Below are 13461 nucleotides of genomic sequence, written 5' to 3'. Positions count from 1 at the left end.
GGTTCAGCAAAAAGACGACAAAAAACACTCAAGAAAAAATGAATTTTCAAGAGAGCAGTAAAAAAAAAGAAAAAAAGTAAAGAAAAGTCTATTTGCCACTGGAATATGCACACGTGACTATAAATAATTATACTACTGCATTGCAGATCATTTGCAATAACTAAAAAATAAGCACAAGTAGTAAGAAAAGAAGACTCCATTAGATGAAAGACTGAAAAATCATAAATATCAAGAATTTTAAAACAAGCTAATATTTTCCAGACTCTTGCCAGCTCTGCTGCACCTCTGACTAACCACAATCAGGATGCCATATTTCTGGTCATTTCTCCCTGCTGAATTCATGGAAGTTCTGAGCAGCAGCAGAAATAGCAGAAAGTTCTATTTCCAGAAAGACAAAGGCATGAGCTGTTGTATGTCACATGCACTTTAATGTGCATAACATGGACATTTTTACACATGCACACATGCACAATTTTTACACAATGCAGTGCTGGATGCTTTCAATTAGTGAGGCACAGAAACTGAAAGCCCCAGCGCTGCATTGGGAGCACATGTATCAGCAGCGCAGTGCACCTCCGTGCTAAGAAAATGGTGGCAGTGCCCTTTGAACTAAAGCACATTAAACGTGTTTTAGTTCAAAGTGCACAGCCATCATTTTCTCAGTGTGGAGGTGCACTGCACCACTGAGACACGTGAGGTGCAAGGCTCCCAGAGCATGTCAATTTACGTGTTCCAGCAGACTTGATTAATCAAATCTGGTCTGACATGCTCTGACATGCTCTGACATGCTGGATTTCCAGCACATTGGAGTAGACACCCCACATATGTGTAAGTGCCCATGCTATTCAGTTAATGTGCATTAAAATAGCCTAATGTGCATTAAGCATTACTTAAAAACCATGCTCTTTAGTTAATGTGCGTTAATGTGCATTCTCCTAGTAGCTAATAATGGAGGTACTAGATTTAATGCACATTAACTATAGCGTGTTAATGCACATGTAGATGGGCCCAGTGATACTTAGACCACAGCTGCAACTGATGCTTCCACTTATTATCAATGGCTCTTTGCAGAAAATTTTATCAGTGAGGGCTTTGGGTGAGGTTCCCCTGCCCCCCCTCTCTGCATACATTGGTTAGTTTTTTTCCTGCAATCCTGAATAATGCAATACAAGCATTCTCTCATGGTACACACAGATAACAAGGTGGTCTATTTTTTTTTCTTTTGGGTTGAAATGCATTTGCCACAACTCTCTACAGGGTTTTTTAGGTTCTGGTAGCTCTTTAGATAACACTGCTTGTTCTGGTGACTCCTGAGCTACTCACTATATGTTACTGGTATAAACTGACAGAGCTTTGCTGAAGTCCATGGAACCAGGTCGGAGTTGTACGAGCTAAGGATCTGCTCTTGTTATACACAGTGTAATTTAAAAAAAAAATATTAAAAGTTCAGATTCTACCAAAGTTGATGTCACTCACCAGGGAAAGGTTCCTACTTACAGGAGTGAGTGGATTTTTCAAGCCCTGACCTTTTCCCATGTATCTCCCTGCTCAGTGACTTACAGACAGAGTCAACTAGCTGGATTGGAAGAGGCTGTATGCCAAAGTCATTGCAACACGTACCACTCTCTGATCCCCCTAACTCCCTGCTACATACTGAACAGAAAGGATGCCATTAGACCACTGCCATTGCTCAGGGCAACAGGCTTACCTGATACTACCTTTTTGAGTTCTTACAGAAATTATTACCTGCCTAGAGCCATACTGAGTCAGTTCATGCTTTCCTTTAGCAAGGAGCTTATTCACGAGAAAAAGAAAATGTTCCCTCTATGTAGGTCACACAGCCATACAGCACAAGGGAAATGTAGAATAAATCTCAAACTTTGCGTTGCAATATAAATCTTCAGGCTGTAGCAGTTTACATCAGGAAATAATAAAATATTAGTTACGTTAAAAAATTACTACAAACAAACCCTATGACTATTAGAATTAAGAGAAACCAGACAAAATCTAAGTCTTCCCCCCCACCCATGTTTGTATATTTAACAACAGTAATGTGCCATTACATTTAATAGTTTTCTTTGTAGTATGTGCCCTTATTCCAACCCCATTTTGCTCATATATAAGTGATATATACCTTTTTTGAACTCATTGCTACAAATATTTTGAGAATATTTAAAATCAAAACAACTAGAGTGGGACTGATTACATGCACCCAGTGGTATTCTGCCATGTAACTTGAGTGCACAGAATTCCTAGTATGGATGTACATTTAAAACTAAAAATTTGGCTTCTGTGAAACTTGCATATACACATTGGAAATTCACTTTCCAGGAGCTTTTGTGCCATTAAATGCATATCATTTGAATGGTCATTGACAAGGAAGCATACATAGCTAAAGGAAATTCGTATATGGTAGCACCGAAGTGATATTGTAATTGTGATAATCCAGGAAATATGCAAGAAAATAATTTTTGTGGGTGGTATCTTTTCAATGATACCTTTTATTGGATTCACTGCATGGTGGGGATAGACTTAGTCAAGCTTTCTTGTGCTCATGGTATCCTTCCTCAGATCTCTAGGAAAGAAGCCTGGCTACCCAAAAGCTCTAACTCTATCCCAACCATGCAGTTAGGCCGATAAAAGATACCACACACAAAAATCCTTGCCTCAAATTCATATAGGCATTTAAAAAGAAAAACAGATGAACATTGGTTTTATTACTTTCAAAGTGAAATTCACCACAGCACAAGACCTACACACTACTTAGTCCGTACACAGAGCAGATCTAAAGTGGTTTTTGTCCTGGGGGGTGGGGTGTGTGTGTAAGGATTACATCCCTGGCTATTATGAACCTCTGAAAAAAATGTCCCATAACTGTAATCCTTATACATTTTAAGAAGGAAAAAAGGTTTTTTCTTTTTACAAAAGTAATGTCATTAGACCCTACTGGTAGATCATCACACAACTGTGAGGACAGTTGCAAAAGCTATGATACCACTTCAATCTATCCATGGCAAAAGAAATGCTACCATCACCTTGCAGCTGCTCTGTGCATGGGTTTTTGTACACACTGATGTAAAAACCAGTAAGAATGCTGCCTTTTGTATAAGTGACAGAAATACATTAGTATGATTAGGGTTACTTAGCAGCCTTATCTGTGACAGATTAATCATGCTTTTAGTTATAATTAATAAGTAGGTGACTGATAGGTAAGTACAGTACATTTAATAAGCTGATTCTCTCCTACATAGACTTTAAATCTGAAGGGCTGAGGAGGATTTATTTTCTGAGCAGCAGGCAGGCAAACAAAGAATAGCATAGAAGGGGAGAACAATAGCAACTGCTGCAGAGGAAATATTTCTCAAGCTCAACTTTTGTGTTTCACTCAGAGTGCATTTGAGCTTTGATTGCAATTACAGTGTTGAAGCCATTGGGCTTCTATTTCTAGTCCCCTCTGCCTTGGGATTTCAATAGGAGAACAGGATCCACTGCAGGACTCAGGAACTAGCAGGAGACCTCTGAGGTAGGGGATGATTGACACCAAGGGGAGGGGGTGCACACTCGATGGTGCAGGCAAATACATCTCTGTTGTGATGTAGACTTGCAGACCCTCAGAAAAGCAGGGCACAGTTCAATGTCTTTAATTATTCAGAGAGGGAGAGTGTCCCAATGCAGATGGTTACTCTAGGATTCAGATGCCTAATTGCTCAATTCTACCTCACCAGTTCCCTGTGGGATGCTGGGTACATCATTCAACTTCCCTAATATTTAAATACCTCGCAACTGTTAAAAGTCAATCCTCAAAAATGTTTCTGAAGCTCTGGGTCTCTGCCCTTCTGTTCCTCATCTGTAAGCATAATGCCACCTACCTGACAGGGATGCTGTGCAGATAAATACACTAAAAACTGAATCATTCAGAGACTTCCAAAAGGCAATAGACCATTTTAATTGAGTTTACATTGAAGCACACCATGCACAGGGAAGGATAGTTACTGTTCTCTCTCACAAGTCTCTGTGAAATCTACTGCTGGGTGCAAGTGAAGTGCTAGGGATGATCTTTCATAGGGAGCAAGGGTCTCATTATCATGCCCTTCCTTCAAAGCATGCAGCCCTCTCATCAGTGCAGAATCAAGTTCCTCACCTCTTCTTGTCAGTGCCAAGTGCCAAAGACCAAATCTGCAACAAGAAAAAAATAGATATTAATTGTTGATTGGAGCTGCTTGGAAACCATTCACAGTGTACTAAATTCAGCCAATTTGAGGAGTTTTAGCTTTGGAAAGCAGTGCTCTTAATTGCTAATCTGTTCACTATTCAAATATAGTCTTGAGTCAGCAGAAGAGAATAAAGAGGGAGGAGCCAGCCAGGGACTCAAGCTCCAAGAAGCAGCTGCATATGCAGGCAAAGCCAGGCCTTTAGACAGGAGAGATGCCACCATGAGGTGGTTTTCAGCCTAGGTGGTTTTACTTACCTGGCAGGGGAGATACCCTTCCTCTTGGCCTTGAATGACTTGCTGTGGTTAGAGGGAGGAGACCTGTCCATTGCACTGCTGGCAGGCACCCATGTGAGAGTCTACAAATGCCTCCAAACATGAGGATCTTGGCTACACAATGTATGGTGACGTGGGATTGCTCTCAGGCTTTCCCTCTAGCTTGCTCCTTTGGCCTTTTGACTAGGGGCAAGTGATACTAGGGGGCATTTGAACTCCGAGCTCTGCTCGGTAAATACAATTCAGAACTGATTTGGCTGATTTGGCCTAAGACCCTAAATTAAAAAAAAAAACAAACAAACTACAACAACAACACTGAGGAGGTCAGAAAAGGATTTCCTTCCATTTTTAATAGGAATTCTTGCCTTTGGGCTGACATCATTCCCTCATGTCCTGTCCCTCAGAGCTTTTTCAGCAATACACCTGTCCCTCACCACCTCCCTCCATCACTCTGATTTATTTGTCCCTCTCCCTTCCTTCCTTTTAACAGTGTGCTTATTTCCTCTAATTCAATACCCTGGCAGCCCTGCAAGGCCCTGAAAAAGAAAAAAGAAATGGAACTAGAGGCACAGATGGAAGTGACAGTTTTTGCTCAATCTGGCCCCTGAAAGTGCTCTACAGCCATGACCGAACACAAGTGCATAGCTGCAGAGATCTTTAAAAGGGACCTAGCTTGTGACAATCTGAAGGGTTGTAATGAGGGTTCATATAAAGGTGCTGCAAAGCAGAGCACCTTCATTAACTTCTGTCTGCACACGCCTGAAGCAGGGATTCCCTAATGCAGCTCCCTGTGCTGTTTTCAGAATGGGGAGGGGAAGGGGGAGGGAGTGGAGGGAGCTCATTCTGGGGGTTGCTCAGCCAGCACTGGAGAGTGGGGCAGGCAGATTGGAGCCGCCCCGCAAGGTGGGGAACACCAATCCACCCACCTTCTCCACTCCAGCATGGCTGGGGAAACCCCAGAATGGACCTCCTTCCCTGGCCTTCTCCCTCCACACCCCCCTCCAAATTCTGAGACAGAACAGGAACTGGGGGGCGGGGCAGGGGAGCTAGGGGAAGACAATTCAGAGATGCAGCCTCTGTCCCTGGATCAGCTCCAAATTGGAGCTAATATCTGTTGGGTCAGGAAGATCAGTCTAACTCATAGCACTTTCTGTGAAGCCCCACAAGTTACATCCAGGAGCTGCACTTCTGCCTGCACTTAAAAATGCCATTGACCAGCCCCAGGATTCCCTCCTTTGGGTCCCCACTCTAGGTTACTTTCTAGGCCAGAGTTTGGCAATGTTTTTGGGCCAAGTGCTAAAAACCCCCACAACCTCAGTATGAAATATGTCTGGTGTGTCAGGGGCAGATGGCAGGGAGCCTTGAGGAGACTAATCCTTGTTGTGGCAGCACAGCCCCAGCCCCTTCCCCACCATGCTCCCCTGTCCAGCCACTGCTGGCAATGAGCTGGGCCTGGGCTCCAGGCCCTGATGCAGCAGCTTTCAGCCTTGTGGCTGCCTGCTACAAGCAGCCTGGGATCTAGGCAAGACTCTTACTGCCCACCACTCAGGACCGGAGCAACAACAAACAAACAAAAGGCTTAAATATCAATTAACTCAAATTAGCAGGGATTGTTCAATGACAAAGTGCTAATTAAGATACTTTGCAGGTACTTAATGTGGGGCAATGGGCTTATCCCTCTATAAAATCTGGGGTTTGGTCTGAAACAAAAATGCTCAAATTCGGCTCAAATTCAAATAAAACTGGCATCTGTTTTTATCTTTTAGTGTAGCTGTGAGAGGATATTAATAGATAAGCAATAGCACACCCAAGACCTTTTCACTCTCAGCTTTTTAGAGATAAGCAAAATCATCCATTGAAAAGCTGGGGAGGGGGTTTCCTCCCGTGTCAGAATAGAAGCAAAAATTTAATGAATAAATACCTGTATTTCTCCAAAAAAGAGAGTATGGTAGTGGCTGAAAAACTGAAAATCTCAACCTTTTTCATAACCAAAACCTCCACATTTTTTTTGTTTTGAAAGAGTCCCTTCAAATTTCAAGAAACAAGAAATGGAAACAAAAAGAAGTCTTCACTGAATTTTGTCATGGTCTGATTGGTTAACACCTTTTGGATTGGAGATGTCTGCTCATTTAAACATCTCTGGTAATGCAAACACTTCACAAACAGAGTTTAATATAGTTGAATCAAATCAAGGTCCTTGAGCTTGAACGCATGCTTAGATTTCCAATGGCTCTATGATTGATTGTCAGAGCCTTATTAAAACATTACTCCAAACTTATTTCATTCCCCTCATCCAGACCTTTTTCCTTAATTCTTGTTTAGTCCCTTCTGTTCAGTCAGACCCATATCCTGGATATCATCTTTATCTTAAAACTCTCTCTTGGTCCCCACATCCAAGCTTGGTCCTCACATCCAAGCTATGTGTTCAGGTTTTAGATCTGCTATGCAGGAAGAATCTGTAAGAAATGGCTTTTCATAAACATCCACACAGACTCTCAAGCACATTTCTTTAGTTTCTTTCTCTCTGGCCTCAACAAATGTAATTTTGCCATATCCTATCAAATGCTACAAAGATCTGTTCCCTAAACCAGTGCGTTGAGCATGTCACCCCTCTCTTTGCATTCCTCCATTATCATCTCTGTCTCCATCACAGCCAACATAGGTCATGAAGGTTCTTGAAAGGGCTTATCTCCTTCCTAACTGTATTTCTCATTCCATATAAAAAGACTGACTCCCGCTTCTGATGGTCCTATAATGCCAACTTCCAACAGCTACGTGTAAATATTTAAGAAAATGCCTTCATGCTGTCTCCCATGCTGCCCCTCCTATGTGAAAGAAGATACTCTCCTCTCCTACCATCACAAATAGTTTTCTCTCAAGTCCTCCTTTAAAACTCTCCTTCGCCATAGTGCCTAGAAAAACGTTCATCAGGCCTCTGATGTTCTGAGACTGTAGGGGGGCTGTTAGGAAGGCTAAGGCAGAGACGGAACTAGGACTAGTGACCAGGATCAAAGATAGCAAGAAGTCCTTTTTTAAATACATAGGGAGTAAAAAGAAAGCACTGAGTAATGTGGGGCCCCTGCAGGACACGCTTGGCAATCTGGTGGTTGCACCAGATGATAAAGCTGACCTCTTTAACAAATTATTTGCCTCCATTTTCCTGGGCAGGGACTGGGACATCTCCTCCATCACCAGGATTCCAGACAGACTCAGGAGAGGTACCACCAGGCCTAGGGTCAGGGAGGACCTAGTTAGGGAACTTCTGGTGGGGCTGAACATGTTTAAATCAGTAGGTCCAGATGATCTTCGCCCCTGGGTGCTGAGGGAATTGGCAGAGGTCGTTGTGGGACCCCTGGCATGGCTTTACAAGCACTCATGGTGCTCTGGTGAGGTGCCAGAGGACTCGAAAAAGGCCAATGTCGTCTCCATTTTCAAAAAAGAGAGAAAGGAGGACCCAGGTAACTATAGGCCCATTAGTCTTACCTCAGTCCTGGGGAAGCTCTTTGAGAAAATTATCCAGGAGCACATCTGTGAGGGACCAGCAGGTGAGATTATGCTTAGGGGCAACCAGCATGGGTTCATTAGGGGCAGGTCCTGTCAGACCAACCTGGTTGCCTTTTACGATCAGGACACAAAATCCCTGGATGCAGGTGTCATGGTGGACGTAGTCTTTCTGGACTTTAGGAAGGCCTATGACACTGTCTCTCACCCCATTCTCATTAAAAAACTAGGGGACTGTGGTGTCGACACCTACACAGTCAAATGGGTTACTAGTTGGCTGGAGGGCCGCACCCAGAGAGTGGTGGTGGATGGGTCATTGTCAACTTGGAAGGATGTGGGCAGTGGAGTCCCCCAGAGCTCGGTCCTCGGGCCTGCACTGTTCAACATCTTCATCAGCGACTTAGACGAGGGGGTGAAAAGCACCTTGTTCAAATTCACAGATGACACTAAGATGTGGGGAGAGGTGGACACGCTAGAAAGGAGGTACAGGCTACAACTGGATCTGGACAGGGTACAGGGGTGGGTGAATGAGAATAGGATGGGATTTGATACTAACAAGTGCAGGGTACTGCACCTGGAGAGGAAGAACCAGCAGCATACCTACAGGCTGGGAAACTCCCCTCTCATCAGCACAGAGGCAGAAAAGGATCTTGGTGTCATTATTGATTCCAAGATAAACACGGGCCACCAATGTGAGGATGTGGTCAGTAAGGCTAACCGCACCTTGTCATGCATCCACAGATGCATCACAAGCAGGTCCAAGGAGGTGATCCTCCCCCTCTATCCAACGCTGGTCAGGCTGCAGTTGGAGTACTGCATCCAGTGCTGAGTGCTGCACTTCAGGAGGGATGTGGATAGTATTGAGAGAGTCCAGAGGAGGGTCACTAGCATGATCAGGGGGCAGCAGGGCAGGCCCTACGAGGAGAGGCTGAGGGACCTGAACCTGAACCTCCACAAGAGAAGGCTGAGAAGGGATCTGGTGGCCATCTATAAACTTACCAGGGGGGACCAGTGGGGAATGGGAGAGTCCCTGTTCCCCCGAGCAGTACCAGGAGTAATGAGGAATAACGGCCACAAGTTGATTGAGGGTAGGTAAAGGCAAGACAGCAGGAGGCACTACATCACAGTCAGGGCGGCTAGGATCTGGAACCAACTTCCAAGGGAAGTGGTGCTCACTCCTACCCTGGGCGCCTTTAAAAGGAGGCTAGATAATCACCTAGCTGGGGTCATTTGACCCCAGCATTCATTCCTACCCATGGCAGGGTGTCAGACTTGATGACCTACTCAGGTCCCTTCTGACCCTATCAACTATGAAACTTCTGCTTATTAGGCTAACCAGCATTGTTGTCTTGTCGTATTGCTTGCTTATACTCCCACAAGTCTGCCCCTCTCTCTTGTCTCATCTTAAATGTAGGTTATAAGATCTTTGATGCAGGGGCTGTATTCATGCTTTGATTTGTATAGGGCCTTGCCCTGGTCCATGGCTAGAGCTCTTAGGTGCTACAATAAAATACATTACAGCCCAAAACAAACAATGACAATACTTACTTGCAGTTTCATGTAATTTCAACCAATATACTGATGTTGTTGTTGGCTGCAGAATGATCATTTTGTTTAGTATCATGCAAGGCTAGATTCTTGTGCTAGGAGGCAAAACTATGTATGTTTGTATGTATACACGCATACATATACACAGAGGTACAGGACCTACGGGTATATGGTATTAGCTGGCACTGTTCTGCCTGAAGAGGTCAGTCATCCATAATACAACTATCTGAGGAGCCCTCAGATTCAGCCACTGATGACAGACATGATAACTGTATGTTGTATACTGACACAAACTATGTCAGGGTAAGGAAGAGACAGACAAGCAGCTATCCTGGGATAGCAGCACACAGTTTTATAGTTTCATTGTTTCTAGGGTCAGAAGGGACCTGAACAGATCATCAATTCTGACTACCTGTCCTGGGCAGGAACAAGTGCTGGGATCATAATACCCCAGTGAGATATCTATCCAACCTCCTCTTGGAGACCCCCAAGATAAGGGAGAGCACCACCTCTCTTGGGAGCCTATTCCAGAGCCTGGCAGCCCTAACTATAAAGTAATGCCTCCTGATATCAAGCCTGAACCTACTCTCTATCAATTTGTGGCTGTTATTCCTTGTTATCCCAGGTGGTGCCCAGGGGAGCAAAGCCTCACCTATTTTCCACTGGTTCCCCCTGGTGAGTTTATAGATGACCACCAGATCCCCTTTCAATCTTCACTTGTGGAGGCTGAATAGATTCAGGCCCTTTAGTGTATCTTTGTAGGGCCTGGCCTGCTATCCCTTGAGCATACGAGTGGCCCTCCTCTGGACCCTCTCAAGGTTAGCCACATCCCTCTTGAAGTGCGGCGCCCAGAGCTTGATGCAGTACTCCAACTGTGGCCTGACCAGCACCACATAGAGGGGAAGGATCACCTCCCTGGACCTACTTGTAATGCATCTGTAGATGCACGACAAGGTGCGGTTACCCTTACTGACCGCTTCCTTGCATTGGCTGTTCAAGTTTATCCTGGAGTTAACAATGACTCCAAGATCCCTTTCAGCCACTGTGATGTTGAGAAGGGTGTTCCCCAGCCTATAGGTATGTGGCTATGTCTACATGAGATGCCTAATGCCATTGGAATAATTCTACTGCACATTAATGCATCATGCAAGAAACATGCTAATGTGTAAATCTGCAGTAGATTAGTCCAAAGGGCATTAAGCATCACACAAAAAGTGTTCATCTGCACTAATGCCTAGTACCACCAATTCCGATGCATTAGGTTTAGCCCTGTTATTACAGGTACTAAACTGGACGTGCCATAATTACAGCACATTAATAAATATGTAGACATGCCCAGTTGGTAGTTATTTGCTACCTACATCCTGCCTTATCTCTAGGGGCTGAGGCAGCAAATGGCTAAATGCTGGGCTGGATGCAAACTGATATAATCTAAATCAGCATAATTTTTTATTGCTTCTGCAAGTGCTTTGTGATGCTCCTAGTCAGGGGCAGGGGACACTATTCTAGATACCAGCCTCTGAGGCCTGTATAACCTCCACTAATTCTGTCTAGTCAAGTTGCACCTTGCCCTGTCCTCCTGTCTTCTCAGGACACCTAGGCAGCCCCTTCTACAACACTGGCAGGCTGGATCAGGGTCTCTATTCAACTCTCAGCCTCCAGGGCTTCCAGAACATGGTGATAAAATAATGCAGGGCCTTGTTTGTCACCTATGAATTATTAAATCTGGTGAGCTCTGTAGAGCAGCCTGTTAACTGAAAAGTTAACTAGGAAAAGAAAAAGAAAGAAAAAGACATATAGCAAATACTACTTGATACTTTGACCAGTAAGCTATGTCATTGTTTGAACAGCTGAAGCAAACCACAATCAGGGAACTTTACTCATTCATTTTTTTTTTTTTAAGAGGAAGCTTCCCCCGTGCCTTCTCCTATCCACCCCCGTCCCTTCCCCTTCCCCCTCCCCCCCCCCCCCAACCTGAACCCCCCGCTCCAGAAGGCAGTAGTTTGTCCAAAATTATATTTTGTGCAAAAATAATTCCAACAACAAATATCAGTCACAGGAAATGTCGGGATGAAAATTTGGAAAACAGCTTAATTTTTTAAAAGCCAGCTGTTTTCATTATTCATGACTGCAGAAAAAAATCACCCACCCCCAGTGCATGCAGTAAAAAACCAAACCCATGTAACATTTTCTAGGAATAGCTAAAAGTGATCAGTTGAAGAACCTGTGATCTGAGTATCATTGATCTAAAGAACCTACACAGGCAAAGGATGAGGCAAAGGAAGTATTAATCACATTATGCAGGTTGGGACCTGAGGCACAGAAAGAATATGCCATTTAATGACAGTGGTCAAGCCAGGACTGAAGCACTACTATATGAATCCCTTGGTAGCTTATAAAGCATCACAATATTGAAAAGTCCCTGTGCAAGTGCTGTGTGTTTTGTTACATTTATCACTCTGTATAGACACTGCGAATCTCATGTTGTTTCCTCAGATAAATTGGCAAAAAATGATGACATATGCTACAAACGATATTCTCTGGAACTTCATGAACTGTAGCTTGGAGCCATATTAATCTACTAGACAAAGGCAAGTCAGGAGGCAGCCATTAGTAATGCACCTCCACCCACGGTTACGATAAACCCATACTCTTTCTGCAGCATGTCAAGGATTTGTCAGCTCATGGTTTTGATCTGTCTATGTCTGGCAGGCTTAAGAAGAGATTGTTCCAAGTCCCTGCATTAATGCACTAGTGAGGTAATGAACACAAAGAAGTCTCTCCTAGGTGTACCCAGAAGAAAGGCCTGGTACAATCAAGTCCTTGAACTAGTACTAGTCCCTGCACTAGACTGTGTTGTCCTGAAGGGTGGTGCCACTGAGAGCTGTTACTGGCATAGGGATACAGATTATAGCCATGTTGGTCTACAGGCAAAAGCAGTCAGAATTCTTGGTAGAAGCGATATCTTTTATTAAGTCAACTAGATAGTTGCAAAAGAAGTTCTTTATTTGAAAACTTTTGGGCTCTTTCCTCAGAAAAAGGAGAATGCAAAGACTAACATTTCTCCCAGGTAGAAATGAAACATGATATTGCACAGGAGAATTGCAGGATCTTATAAGGTCTCCTGGGTGGAACAGGTTATTTTATGGAAATTAGGCTCCTTCCTCATGAGCTCACAAGCAGTGTGAACACAATGGATACATTTATTACAGAAAACAAACACAAATAAACCCCAAAGAAAAACACTGAATATGACGTAAAGCACTACCAACTACAAAGCTTAGTTCATAGATTGCATCCTTTTGGGGAAACTTCACCCATGCCCAGATAGTCCGGGCACTTCAGGCTCACCCAAAAGGCAGTTCCAGAGGCTTGCACCCTTCTACCTGCTCTTCAGCAATGGGCTGGAGAGGAGGGCTTCACTGGAGAGTCCTTTGAGCTGCTCCTTGGGTTCGCTGGACTACAGGATCGTGCTAGAGAGCACGGGTCCTTCTGCATTGCAAGGGGCCCCGTTGCTCCTGGAGAAGTGGTAAAGTGCTGACCTCTGTGCGGGCCGACTCCCGATCTTGGAGGCGAGCCGGGCCCGTCTTTGTGCACACAGGCTGTGGCCAGCAGCCCGGGCACGCGGGGCCGAAGAAAACCGCGGCGCGGTATGGTACGCTCGAGCTAGAATCAGTCACGGAGGCGTAATGGTTGATTGAAAAGATTATTTACTTACACCCAAGGTGGTCGCAGTGTAGGCTGGTCAGCTTTCCAGGCACGGCTCCGCTTGAGTTCTCGGTGGAGGACTCTAATAGACTCGGTTCCTTGACCCCGGAGTGGTTTAAGCTCCGCGGGTTTAACAATTCTCTCTCACGGAGCAGCTGAATCTCCGTGGGTTTCACTCGGTTCCCAGGTCCCCCGGAGCTGTTAAGACTCCGTGGGTT

The 13461-nt window shown here is 44.5% G+C and overlaps 1 protein-coding gene across 1 annotated transcript in view; it reads left to right on the top strand.

Annotated features, from left to right (window-relative positions):
* The window catches only part of TYR (tyrosinase), an 88076-nt gene that overhangs the window by 26482 nt on the left and 48133 nt on the right, over positions 1 to 13461 (top strand). The window lies entirely within an intron of this gene.

Source organism: Alligator sinensis, unplaced genomic scaffold, assembly GCF_000455745.1.
Source record: "Alligator sinensis unplaced genomic scaffold, ASM45574v1 scaffold532_1, whole genome shotgun sequence".
NCBI classification, from domain to species: domain Eukaryota; kingdom Metazoa; phylum Chordata; order Crocodylia; family Alligatoridae; genus Alligator; species Alligator sinensis.
Note: the sequence above shows the minus strand (reverse complement) of the source record. Positions and strands in the feature narration are given on the sequence as shown.